This window comes from Gopherus evgoodei, chromosome 14 (assembly GCF_007399415.2).
Source record: "Gopherus evgoodei ecotype Sinaloan lineage chromosome 14, rGopEvg1_v1.p, whole genome shotgun sequence".
NCBI lineage: Eukaryota > Metazoa > Chordata > Testudines > Testudinidae > Gopherus > Gopherus evgoodei.
The window spans coordinates 17,938,645-17,951,732 of record NC_044335.1 but is presented as its reverse complement, the minus strand read 5'-3'; the positions used below and the strand labels follow the sequence as shown (position 1 = coordinate 17,951,732).

At 43.6% G+C, this 13,088-nt stretch overlaps 1 pseudogene; it reads left to right on the top strand.

The window, feature by feature from the left end:
* LOC115635206 overlaps nt 1-231 on the top strand; it is a 9,187-nt pseudogene extending 8,956 nt beyond the window's left edge.
* Nucleotides 232-13,088: the final 12,857 nt, after the last annotated feature.

Here is a 13,088-nt window from a genome sequence, read left to right as displayed (position 1 = left end):
TTAACCTTATGTTTCTGTCTCAAAGTCACTGCTGCATTTATTTATTTATTTATTTATTTATTTTCCTGTTTCCATAAATTAAATACGCTCAGATACTTTTTTCTGTTCCAGGGCCCAGCCTCCTATTCCCACACTATTACAATCACAATGCTTCCCTCTGCTTCTTCGGCCTGGGAGCTAAAAATCCCCAAGCTGCGCCCCGACCCTGTGGCTGAACTGGAAAGTTGGTAGCTTGAAAGTTGCTAGTTTGCCAACTTTGTCTCCTGTGTTCACCTCAAAGTGAATTTCATTTCCCTTTTAGTAAATGCTGAGGCAGGAAAAGTCACGCAATCGAGGCAATGCTATCTGAGTCAATATTTAAACTACTATTTAATGTGGCTAGCTTTTTTGTTGATGCTGCTGATGAACTACCCAGCTTCAAAGACGTTTCCTGATTTAGATGCTAACATGGGGAGCAGTGCTGTGACTGTGTCCTTACAAAGCTATTACCGTTGCTAAACAGATGTTACCTGTGTCCAAAAAACTCGAAGTGCTAATAAAAATGCTTTCATTCTGGAATGTTTAGGTCACTTCTAGAGGATTCTTATAAGATGTTCTGTTAAGTTTTGGGAGAGAGTTACATTTCATAGGGTCAGCTACGCTGTAGGGACTGAATGGTTCACAGGGAAAGGAATATGATCTAGTCACTAGAGCCAGGATTTGGGATTCAGGAGACCTGGATGTGTTCCAGGTTCTGCCACTGACTCACTGACACTCTCTGTGCTTGCAAATTTGGTGCCCTTTTTTCCACACTGGTGCAGCTGTCGGAATGGTGAATAGTGCTAGTGTAGCCATGCCCAGGTGTTTTACTGCTATGTCATGAACGTATGTACACTGCTGCTACCACTGGTATCAAGCAGATGACAACTGTCAGAATTCACTGAACAGATTGTGTCAGCATGTTCTGTCTATGGGGCTTCCATCAATTATCTCTACAGTTATCGGGTACTTCAACTCCATCCTGGCTTCCCTATTAGTCAGTGACATATGTTTTCATCTTAACCAACAGAGGAACATAATCAATTAATGTATTTAAGTACAGAAGGCCTGAGTTGTCCTTTCATGCAAGAAGCGTAGATAGGCTGGTGATTTTTGAGCTGAGATCCGGGCTTTTTACTGACTGGTAATTTTAGTGTTGTTTGTCTTGGACATGGGCTCTGTACACAAGTCTGCTTATTGGAGGTCTTCTTAATCCTAACTGCTCATTGAGTCACAGCACCCCAAGTAGCATATAGACCCAGAAGAGAACAGACAAAAGAACTTCTAGTAAATCACCCCAAATATGCAGGAGGCAATGACTGAGGCCCAGTAATCCCATTACTGCTCAGCAAAAGCACTTAAGCATATGCTTAACATATGCTTAACATATGCTTAACTCAAATAGTGAGTAGTCCTATTGTCTTCCACAGGTACTTAAAACTAAAACACACGCTTAAGTGCTTTGCTGAATTGGGATATAATAAGAAAAGTAAGAGGTCTTTTTGATAAGTTTCTTTTCAAAATAAGTTTTTACATCTTCAGAACATTGGGGGATCATTTTTCTTTTTTTCTTTTTCTTATACTTTCTGAAAAGATTTTCATTAGTCTTTGTACAGAACTTTAATTTTGGTAGGGTGAAGGTTTTTTTAATTCCTATTTCTCCTAGCAATCATATTCCTTTATTGTAATGTCCTTCTGTGCTCTTAAAACAGTGCATTTACTTTAGAGTCCCCATGATGCTTGCTTAGACTGGAAATTTTACAACTTGCCAGCATGGAAGGAATTTTCAATCTTTAAAGGGACACAGTGTTTTCTGTTTCTTGTTTCCCCTTTGTTTATTTCAAACATGAAAATTTTGTAGCTTAACACAGTTGCTGTTCAATTTTAAAAGACAATTTGTTGCCACATGTTTTCCAACAAGATTGACAAGACAGGCCTGAAAGAAAATGCAACTGGCCACTTGTGCAAAACATCCACCATGTCAGGGATTATCACTGGGTCAAAGTATTAGATGCCATGAAATTCCCTGGGTTTATAAAGATGCAATTATTTACATTAGATTGTAAGCTGTTTGGAGCTGTCTTTTTGTTATACATTTCTACAGTGCCTACCATAATGGCACAATGGAGTTAAGGGCCCTAGGTCTACCATAAATGAATGATAAATAATAGTAATAATCCATTGCATGTCCTATGTCCTTACTGACCCTAGTCCACGACCAGGGTCAAGTTCTACTGTTGTAGAATGTTTGCAGTAAGGGGTCTGATCCAGCAAAATATTGCAGTCAATGGAAGCCTCCCACAGATTTCAATGAGGTTTGGATTGCATCAGATGCTGAGGAATAAGCATTAGGTGATATCTGGGGAACTTGTTGTGTTTATCCAGAGTGGACTCATCCTTTAGACTAAGAAGGAGTAGGTATGTCAAGAGACAACCAGAGCCCATAAGCTGTCTACTTGCCTCTCTCTGCTTCTTTCTCTCTGTTTAACAGACTTGGATTATCTGGGAGAAGTCTGTTCAGCAGAATCAGAGTGATTCCTTGAAGGTCTTTCCAAAAGCACACTATTCTGTGTATTGCCTGCTGTTCTAGGGACCAATCTAAAGTCCATAGAAGACAATGGGATTCTTTCCATTGACTTCAGTGGACTTTGGATCAGGCCCCTATCCTGACTGAGCAAAATTCACCACTTGGGTTTAGTTTGGTGGTGGTTGGGGATGAGGGTAGATGTTCACCACATTACCAATCTGTCATGACTCGTAATCTGTTCACGCATTGCATATGTGATTATATGAAGCAATCCCCTACAGTTTATTTATGTATTTATTTATTTATTGTGGTGCCAAATAACACCAGCCTCACATGCTTGATTTATGAAAATGTTTACACAGCTTTTCAGTGGAATTTACTGCACCACAGTTTTGCAGTTTATTGAATCTCTTTGCGGTTGAAAGTATCCAGACAAGCAAAGAAAGTGTAGAGACGCATGATTATAGGAGCAATATAACTGTGCATTCCTTTGCAATGGAGATCAGGGGAGGGGGAGAGAGAGAGTTTCTCCCCCTGTGTCATGATTGGTGCTTTTGTGTGTGTGTGTGGCTGTGTCAGAAAAGCAGCTAAATAGTGTCTACCTGTATTTACTATATAAGATGGCTTTGTAGATTCTCATTGTGATATAGGTCAAGGAAGTCTTCATCTTGGACACTGTTGACTTAACATGCATTTGCCTAAAGCCAGCCTATGTGACAATGCCACTCATTCTTGAATTGAGGTGCACAGTACTTACACATTGGACCAGCAGATTCTTGACAGATCTTCAAGGGTCCATAATCCAGTGGGAACAACTCCACAGATGATGTTTAATAGTGCCAGGTCCCTGATTAGGGATTACTTCCTTAGCAGTTTTCAGCAGCACCAATCAAACCCTTACAGACTATAAGTACTTCCTGGTATCATCTGCTGTTAGATACCTTTTAACAAAGACATATTTGATGGTTCTAGCCAGATGAGGCTGCACTCTGATTGTAATATAAGAGAAATGGGGCTAGAATCTGACCTGGCACACTGATATAGATCAAGAGTAAACCCACTGAAGTTAATGGAATTACACCAAAAGTAAGATGAGAATCCAGCCAGAGGCTTTTGTCTGGTGAATGGCCGCAAATGTTTATAAATTATGAGCCATGTTACCATAGCATACCGTACAGATAAGTAGCATATCTCAGTCAAAGAAAGTTATCATTTGGGCAGTGGCCCCCTGTCATAACAGATAAGGTAAGATGTTTATGAACAGAAGTACTTCATCTCTCTTTTGCCTGTAAAGGGTTAACAAGATCAGTGAGCCTGGCTGTCACCTGACCAGAGGACCAATCAGGGGACAAGATACTTTCAAATCTTGAGGGAGGGAAGTTTTTGTGTGGCTGTTAGTTTTTGGTTGTTTGTTCTCTCTGGGTTCTGAGAGTGACTATACTGCAACCAGCTTTCTCTCCAATCTCTCTGATACAGGCTCTTATATGTCCAGAATAGTAAGTACTAGGGTAGATAAAGCTAGTTAGCTTATGTTTGTTTTTCTTTATTTGCAAATGTGTATTTGGCTGGGAGGAGTTCAATGTGTATTTGGCTGGAAGGAGTTCAAATTTGTATTTTGCTAAAGGATTTTAATTTGTACTTGTATACTTAGGCTGGGAGGGTATTCCAGTGTCTATAGCTGAAAGACCGCTGTAGACATATTCCATCTTAATTTACAAAGATAATTTTTACTGTTTTTTTCCTTCTTTAATTAAAAGCTTTTCTTGTTTAAGAACCTGATTGTTTTCTTATTCTGTGAGACCCTGGGGACTGGGTCTGGATCCACCAGAGAACTGATGGGAGGAAAGAGGGAGGGGGAGAGAAAGGTATTTTCTCTCTGTGTTAGGATTACTTTCCTCTCAGGGAGAGTCTGGGAGGGGGAGAGAGAAGGAGGAGGAAGGTGGATTTTCCTCTCTGTTTCAAGATTCAAGGAGTTGAATCACAGTGATCTTCCAGGATAACCCAGGGAGGGGGAAGCCTGGGAGAGGCAAAGGGGGGAAAGGGTTTACTTTCTTGTATTAAGATCCAGAGGGTCCTGGGTCTTGGGGGTCCCCGGGCAAGGGGTTTGGGGGGGACCGGAGTGTACCAGGCACTGGAATTCCTGGTTGGTGGGCAGCGCTAGAAGTACTAAGCTGGTAATTGAGCTTAGAGGAATTCATGCTGGTACCCCATCTTTTGGATGCTAGGTTCAGAGTGGGGAATTATACCATGACACACCTTTTTTAAAATTTCTGTTGGGCTTAGGTACAGCAACATTTGTAGTATGTCAAAATTCAAGATAAGCAGCGAGAGAGCCACCATCTAGGTGCTTCACTAGCTAGGCAGAGTGAGATCTCCAACTGAATTCACCTTGCTCAGTTGGGTTTAAAGCATCACCATACCAACTGTAACCTAGTTTTTTGGCCTTTCAGTTCCTCGTTATTTATTTGTTTTCCTTTTTACCCCAGGAGAAATTGTGTTGCCATCATTTTGTTTTATACTGATTCTGCTGAATTTGGTTTCATTTCCATAATACACACTGTATGGTTCCCCTTGTTGGTCTCATCTGGTGATATTATTTCTAACTTAAATATTCTGGCTAATTTCACCTTCTTTCTTTTCTTCAAAGTCTTCCTGTTGGCATCTGACCATATGGCACATGTTGCCTGAATAGCAAATACTTTTTAAAATTAAACTTGTTTTTAGATTGAATTGATCAGAAAAGCTTCTAAATTATGTAACGTTTAAAATATTTTTTTTTTTGTATTGGGGCCTGGCATGGCAAGGCATTATATATTTTAAGAAGCATGAACAAGCTACATTGATCCTTAACGAAAACCTCAACTGACTGACAGCTTGTGTACAAGGTTTCTTCCTAGTGAGACTTGAAACAGATGAGATGTTAAAACCAGGGTTGGTAACAGAAGCCCTTGTGCAACTTTAATAATGATATTACTGACCTAATGGAGCAGGCATAATTATACCATCTTCCATGCACTTTGGTATAACAGGCACCCCAATACAGTGCACATCACTTAAAAGAAATAGGAAATGAAAATAGATTTCTCATATATATGGCCAAATTCAGTAACCAAATGTGGTCTAAATCTAGAATAACACTTTTGAAGTTAGTGGATTTATACCCATGTAAGTGAGAAAAGAATTCTGCCCAGTTTCTGATCTTCGTTACATTGGTGTAAATTCAGAGTAATTCCACTGAAGATAATGGAGTTACTCCAGATTTTCACCAGTATAACAGAGATCAGAATCTGGCCCACATATAGTTGACATGAATCTTCTCAAATTTACCCCTGCGTAATTCACGCCAATTCATTGACTTCAGTGGAGTCACTCCTGATTTATTCCCTGGTAAGCAGCTCATAATCAGGCCCTTCTCAGGACTTGGTGTCCTACAAATGAATTCTCTGCAACCAAGATAAATTGTGTTAGTTTTCAATGAGCTTTGTAGAAATCATGTCTCAAGTTCTCACTCTCCAGGAACCATAGCTGACAACAGAGCATTTGCATTTCCTTTTTCAGCTTCAGCATAAACAATTCTTTACAAAGAAAAAGTTTTCGAGTTCCTAGACTGCAAAATGAATTTGAACAAAACCATAGAGCAAAAAACCAGACTTGCTGGTTAGGACTGGGTAAAAAAAATAAAAATAGCTTCCACCTTTCACATGAGGACATAAAACACTTAATTAATTTAAACTCGCAACACTTCTGCGAAGGAGATAAGTGTTATCATGCCTATTTTAAAGATGGGGGAACTAAGGCACAGAGAGATGAAGTGACTTGTCCAAGGCCCCACAATAAGTCAGAAGTAGAATTCTTGAGTAGTGACCCTCATCCCCTCCTTAACCACAGATCCCACTCAAAGAGGATCTGTTGCCAAGAGCTTTGCATTGTGGCCACCTCATGTTCAACTCAGTTGGTTGTAGTACTTATTAGACAGGTTCCAGGCTGCTACTGTATTTTAACTATCCTGATGTTCAGACTTTTTCCTGAGCATGATAATGACACGGTGATTAAAACACTGACTGCTGCTTGGCACCCAAACTATGCTAGCGCTGCCAGCTGGTGCTACCACCGGTGCATTAGGGGGAAAAGTCCTAGGCCTGGTCTACACTACGCGTTTATACCGATTTTAGCAGAGTTAAACCGATTAACGCTGCACCCGTCCACACTACGAGGCCCTTTATATCGATATAAAGGCTCTTTAAACCGATTTCTGTACCTCCTCCCCCGATGAGAAGAGTAGCGCTGAAATCGGTATTACATATCAGATTAGTGGTAGTGTGGCCGCAAATCGACGGTATTGGCCTCCGGGCGGTATCCCACAGTGCAGCACTGTGACCTCTCTGGACAGCAATCTGAACTCGGATGCACTGGCCAGGTAGACAGGAAAAGCCTCGCAAACTTTGAATTTCATTTCCCGTTTGGCCAGCGTGGAGAGTCTCATCAGCACAGGTAACAATGCAGTCTCCTGAGAATCGAAAAAGAGCTCCAGCATGGACCGCATGGGAGGTATTGGATCGGATCGCTATATGGGGAGAGGATTCTGTGCTAACAGAACTCCGTTCCAAAAGACGAAATGAAAAAACATTTGAAAAAGTTTCCAAGGCCATGATGGAGAAAGGCCACACCAGGGACTCAGTGTAGTGCAGATGGAAAGTGAAGGAGCTCAGACAAGCCTACCAGAAAACCAAAGAATGCAAACGGAAGGTCTGGGGCAGGGCCGAAAACATGCCGCTTCTTCACTGAGTTTGCATACAATTCTAGGGGGGTCCGCCACCACTACCCCACCCCTGTCCGTGGATTCCGAGGTGGGAGTGGTATTCTCAGCCATGGCTGAGGATTCTGCGGACGGGGAAGATGAGGAAGAAGAGGAGGATGAGCTTGCAGAGAGCACACAGCACTCCGTTCTCCCCAACAGCCAGGAGCTGTTTTCTCACCAGATGGAATTACCCTCCCAGCCCTCCCAAGCCTCTAGCCCAGACAACAAGCCATGGAAGCGACCTCTGGTGAGTGTACCTTAGTAATATAAAACATGGTTTAAAAGCAACCGTTTTTTAATGATTGATTTGCCCTGAGTACTTGGGATGCATTCACAGCCAGTAGAGTTATTGGAAAAGTTTGTTAACATGTCTGGGGATGGAGTGGAAATCCTCCAGGGACATCTCCATGAAAGCTCTCCTGGAGGTACTACCAAAAGCCTTGCAGAAGGTTTCTGGGCAAGGCAGCCTTATTCCGTCCACCATAGTAGGACATTTGACCACGCCATGCATGTAGCAAGTAATCTGGTATCATTGCATGACAAAGCCTAGCTGCGTATGGTCCCGGTGATGCTGGCATTCAAGCAACATCCGTTCTTTATCTCGCTGTGTTATCCTCAGGAGAGTGATATCGTTCATGGGTAACCTGGTTGAAATTCAGGAATTTAATTAAGGGGACAGAGATGGCCATTCCTACTGGGTTGTTTGCCTGTTGCTTAAAAGCAAGATCCTTCCTTGCAGGTGGCCAAGTGGGGGGACGGGGGGGGGGGTAATGGTACTGAGCTTTTTTCGCGTTTGGCTAGCATGGGGATCTTCCCTGCTACCAGCCACGCGGTGGTTGGGTGGGCAGGGGGGTGATTAGCAGTAATCTTCCATGATACCAGCCATGGCGGTGGGGGGAGGGGTAAACGATCATCACAGAGAATTGGATGGGGGGGGTCCTGCTGCTGCATGTTAACAGGAAAGAAGTAGCACTGAACGGGATTTGCTGGTATTTGGGAAAGGAGGGCACTTTGTATATGAAGGCTGCAGAAGCCGAAAGACAATGGCTTACCATGGCCGCATGCAAGCTGAAATTCTGCTGCCCGGACCTGCGTCTCTGAGATCTCTAACACCAGAGCCGCAGGCACTCAATATTAAGATGCAAAATGCGACCTTGTAGTGAAATCACATGTGCTATGTAAGGTGAATGTGTTGTTCACTGTGAAAGAGTAACCATTGTTCTGTAAAATGTATCTTTTTAAATACTTCTCTCCCTTTTTACCTGCCTCACGCAGCTGCAAATTTTCAAGCCTCCCTACTCCATCCCGAAGGCTATCTCAGATAAGGCGGAGGAAAAAAAAAGATGCGAGACGAAATGTTCTTGGAAATCATGGAAGTAACCCGCAATGAAAGAGCTCATCTGAATGAGTGGAAGGACGTGGTATCAAATTACAGGAAAGATGCCAGTGAACATGAGGACAGGAGGGACCAACATGAGGAGAGGAGAGACGCTTGAGATGAGAGGTGGCAGCAGGAAGATCAGAGGTGTCGGCAGGAAGATCACGGTGGCGGGATGCAACGCTGGGCTGCTGCGTGATCAAACTGACGTCCTCCGACGTCTGGTGGAGCTTCAGGAACAGCAGCAGGGTCACAGAGTGCTGCTGCAGCCCTGTGTAACCACCCTCACCCCTCACCATGTTCCATATCTTCCTCACCCAGACGTGTAAGAACACATTGGGGAAGGTTTTGTGCACCCGCCCACTCCACCCCCATGGACGGCCCAACCAAAAGGCTGTCATTACTTTGAAATATTTTTAGTGGCCTTTTCCTTCCCTCCTATCCTCCTCCCAAACCACACCTGGGATACCTTGTCAGTTCTCTCCCTCTTTTTATAATGAATTTTTAATAAAGAATACATGATTTTAAAATGATAGTGACTTTATTTCCTTAAGCAAGCTGTAATCGAAGGGGGAGAGTGGGTTGCTTACAGGGAATGAGTCAATCGGGAGGGGAGGTCATCAAGGGGAAACAACACAACAGTCACACCGTACTCTGGCCCATGATGAAACTCATTTTCAAAGCTTCTCTGCTGCGCACCGCTTCGTGGTGTGCTCTGCTAATCGCCCTGGTGTCTGGGCTGCGTGTAATCACGGCCAGGTGATTTGTCTCAGTCTCCCATCGTGCCATAAAGGTCTCCCCCTTACTCTCACAGAGATTGTGGAACACACAGCAAGCAACAGATAACAATGGGTACACTCGGGGTTTTGGCTGAGGTCTGAGCGGGTCGTAATGTGCGCAGCGTGCCTTTAAACGGCCAAATGCACATTATCCTTACCACCATTCTGCAACTTGCTCAGTCTGTAATTGAACAGCTCCTGACTACTGTCCAGGCTGCCTGTGTAATGGCTTCATAAGCCTGGCATCAAGGGTTAGCTGGTCACCCAGGATAACTACCCAACTGTTATTTCCTGGTCTGGGAAGTATTCCCTTGCTGCAGCCAGTTTAAACAGAGTAGTGTTCCTGAGACACAAGCGTCATGAAACCCTTCCTGGCCAGCCCCGTGGATGTTGTGAAATGCCCCTTGTGATCCACCAGTGCTTGCAGCACCCTGAAATTACCCCTTGCGGTTTGCGTACTGGTGCCCTGGTGCTCGCAGGTGCCAAGATAGGGATATGAGTTCCATCTATCGCCCCCTCCCCCACAGTTAGGGAATCCCATTGCAGCAAAAGCCATCCACTATGACTTGCACGTTTCCCAGAGTCACAACCTTTCGTAGCAGCAGCTTAATGATTGCTTGGCTACTTGCATCACAGCAGCCCCCACAGTAGATTTTCCTACTCCAAATTGGATTCCCGACTGACCGGTAGCTGTCTGGTGTTGCATGCTTCCAGAGGGCTATTTGCCACTCGCTTCTGAACTGTGAGGGCTGCGTCTCATCTTGGTATTATGGCTTTTCAGGGCAGGGGAAAGCAAGTCACAACGTTCCATGAAAAGTGCTCTTACACATGTGGAAGTTTCGCAGCCACTGCAAATTGTCCCAAACCTGCAAAACTATGTGGTCCCACCAGTCTGTGCTTTGTTTCCTGGGCCCAAAATTGTGCGTTCAATGGCTAAACCTTCCCCATTACCAGCGGGGGGATCTCCAAAGTGCAGGGGGCCGCTGTTTGGAGAATTCTGTGTCCATGTCCTCATCAGTCCTCGTCGCCGCTCTGCCGTAGCCGCCTCCTCCTCGCCTGGCTTTGCAGGTCCTGGTTCAGCATTAGACTGCACTAGAATGTGCGAGGTGTTTACAATGTCCACGATTGCTGTCGTGATCTAGCAGGGTCCAATGATTGCTGTGCTGTGGTGTTTGCACAGTTTACCCAGGAAGAAAAGGTGCAAAACTGTTGTCTGCTGCTTTCACAGAAGGAGGGGTGAGGCTGTACCCAGAACCACCTGCGACAATGTTTTTTGCCCCATCAGGCACTGGGATCTCAAACCCAGAATTCCAAGGGGCGGAGGAGACTGCGGAACTATGGGATAGCTACGGAATAGCTAGCCACAGTGCAACACTCAGGAAATCAACAATTGCCTCAGTACATGACACACACCACCGAATTAATGTCTTAGTGTGGCCGCGTGCACTCGACTTTATACAACCTGTTTTACAAAACTGATTTATGTAAATCCGAATAATCCCGTAGGTAGACATACCCCTAGTGTCACCACAACCTTATGTCAGCACTTCAGGATCTGAGACAAGTAGCATTTCAATGTGTCTCTCAGCTGTATAGGACATTACTAAAATGCACATTACAAGTTGGTTTAGCAAAGGACGGATGCACCAGACTGTACATCTGTCCATGTGGGTGTAGCTGACCGAGCTGTAGGTGGTCAGGCCTACTGGTTGAACAAGAGATTACCTACCGTAAGAGGTCCAGGTGGGCAGAATCCAGAGAGTCAGTACTGGGAGGACATAACCAATGCCAAAGCCAGAGGAGTCAACCACCATCATAAGCCTGAGACACACGGGATCGAAGCCAGAACTCAGAAACTGGACCCTGGGGCAGGCGGGACAAGGACTGGACCAGAGCAGAAGCATGGCTGGGAATAGAACAAGAGCATGGACTGGAACAAGGGATGGGCAGAGTGCAGAAGATGAGTCGAGAGTCAGTACTGAAGGAACAGAAGCCTGAGTGTCAAAAGCCAAAAGGAACAAACCCTGGAGCAGAGCAGGAGCAGTGACTAGAAGCAGCTGGGGCAGGGACTGGAACAGAAAAGGAGCAAGTACTGGAAGCAGAGACTGGAACATGGGCAAGTGCAGCTGGCAGGCGTGATTTAAAATGTCTAGTATTCTAGAATCTAGTTCCTAAAAATGTTTCTTGACTTAGTAATCTCTCAGTATATACATTTCTGCATGACTTGTCCTTCTTGCACCAGATTCAGCCCATTTGTTGTACATTCCCCTCTTTTGCTCTTCCCTAATTAACACTTCTTATGTAAAACTCATCACAGTTTGATTGGATTTTTATGATGCTCTTTCCTGGCATAATAGTTTTTGATTATGTGATTAAGAGCTCTCCTTGGGCTCTTGAACTCAGAGGTTTGGGGGTTTAATCAAAGGGCCTTGCTCAGTTCCAACTGTTATTTTTTTAAACCGTGATTAGTGCAAAAAGCACTTTCACATAAAGAAAATCACAGATGTTATCCCTGCCTTAATTTCTGTAGCATTTATGGATACCATGTGTTGGACTTGACCCTTCTCCTGTTAAAGGCATGGTCAAATCCCCCTTTGTGTTGAACATCAGGGTTCAGGTCATTAATATCTGAAGCATAATAATGAGAACTGAGGGAACAACATTCGAGATGCTTGAAACAGGAGAATTTTGTATACTCATTGCTAGGGGGACCAGATAGCACTGTGAAAAAACGGGGACGGGGTTGGGGGGTAATAGGTGCCTATATAAAAAAAGTCCCAAAAAATGGGACTGTCCCTATAAAAAACTGACCATCTGGTCACCCTACTCATTGCAGATGTGAATTGGTCCCATTCTCATGAATGCTCTCATTAAAAGGGTCCTTTTTCCAAGTCAAATTTGTTTTTTTCCCTTAGAATCATTTTAAAACTCATCATTTCATAAATTTTACTGCCAAATTAAACATTTCCTGTGAATTTCATGAAGTTTTTGGAGGAACAAAGAGAAGTATAAACAAAATTGCAGTAATTTTGCAAAAACTGTTGTGAAATATTTTTGTCTAGACTGTAAAACATCCAAGAAAAAGGCCACTCTTGCATGTTTTCACTTTTAAGTAAATGAAGCAATAATGAGCAGTAGCAATTGTGGTATTTTTGTTTGTAAATAGCTCCCTTGTAGCTGCATGTGTTTCAAGTTTTTTTCCACTGGTCGATTCGTTTTACTAGAAACCCCCTTTCGTTGGTGTCAGCATGACCAATGAAGATGTTGCATATATTAATAAAGCAGCTACTTCTAAACTCTGCGGTTCTTTAAATAGAACCAGAAAAAACCAATTCTTGACGATAGAATAGAGAATTACAGGTCAGACAAACATTGTTTATTAGGAAAATAAAACATACACCCTCCCTCTTTCTCTTCTCTGCATCCCTCTTTTCTGCCTCTTTCTTTCCTGTTTGTGTAGTTCAGATGATGATGACAGCGGAAGCCTTCCAGAGTGGCACAGCAGCCTGTATGCCAGAAGCTTTCAACTTAAACACATGCCTAAGAACTTTATTGAAAGGAATGAAATCACTCATTTCAGATCATGCT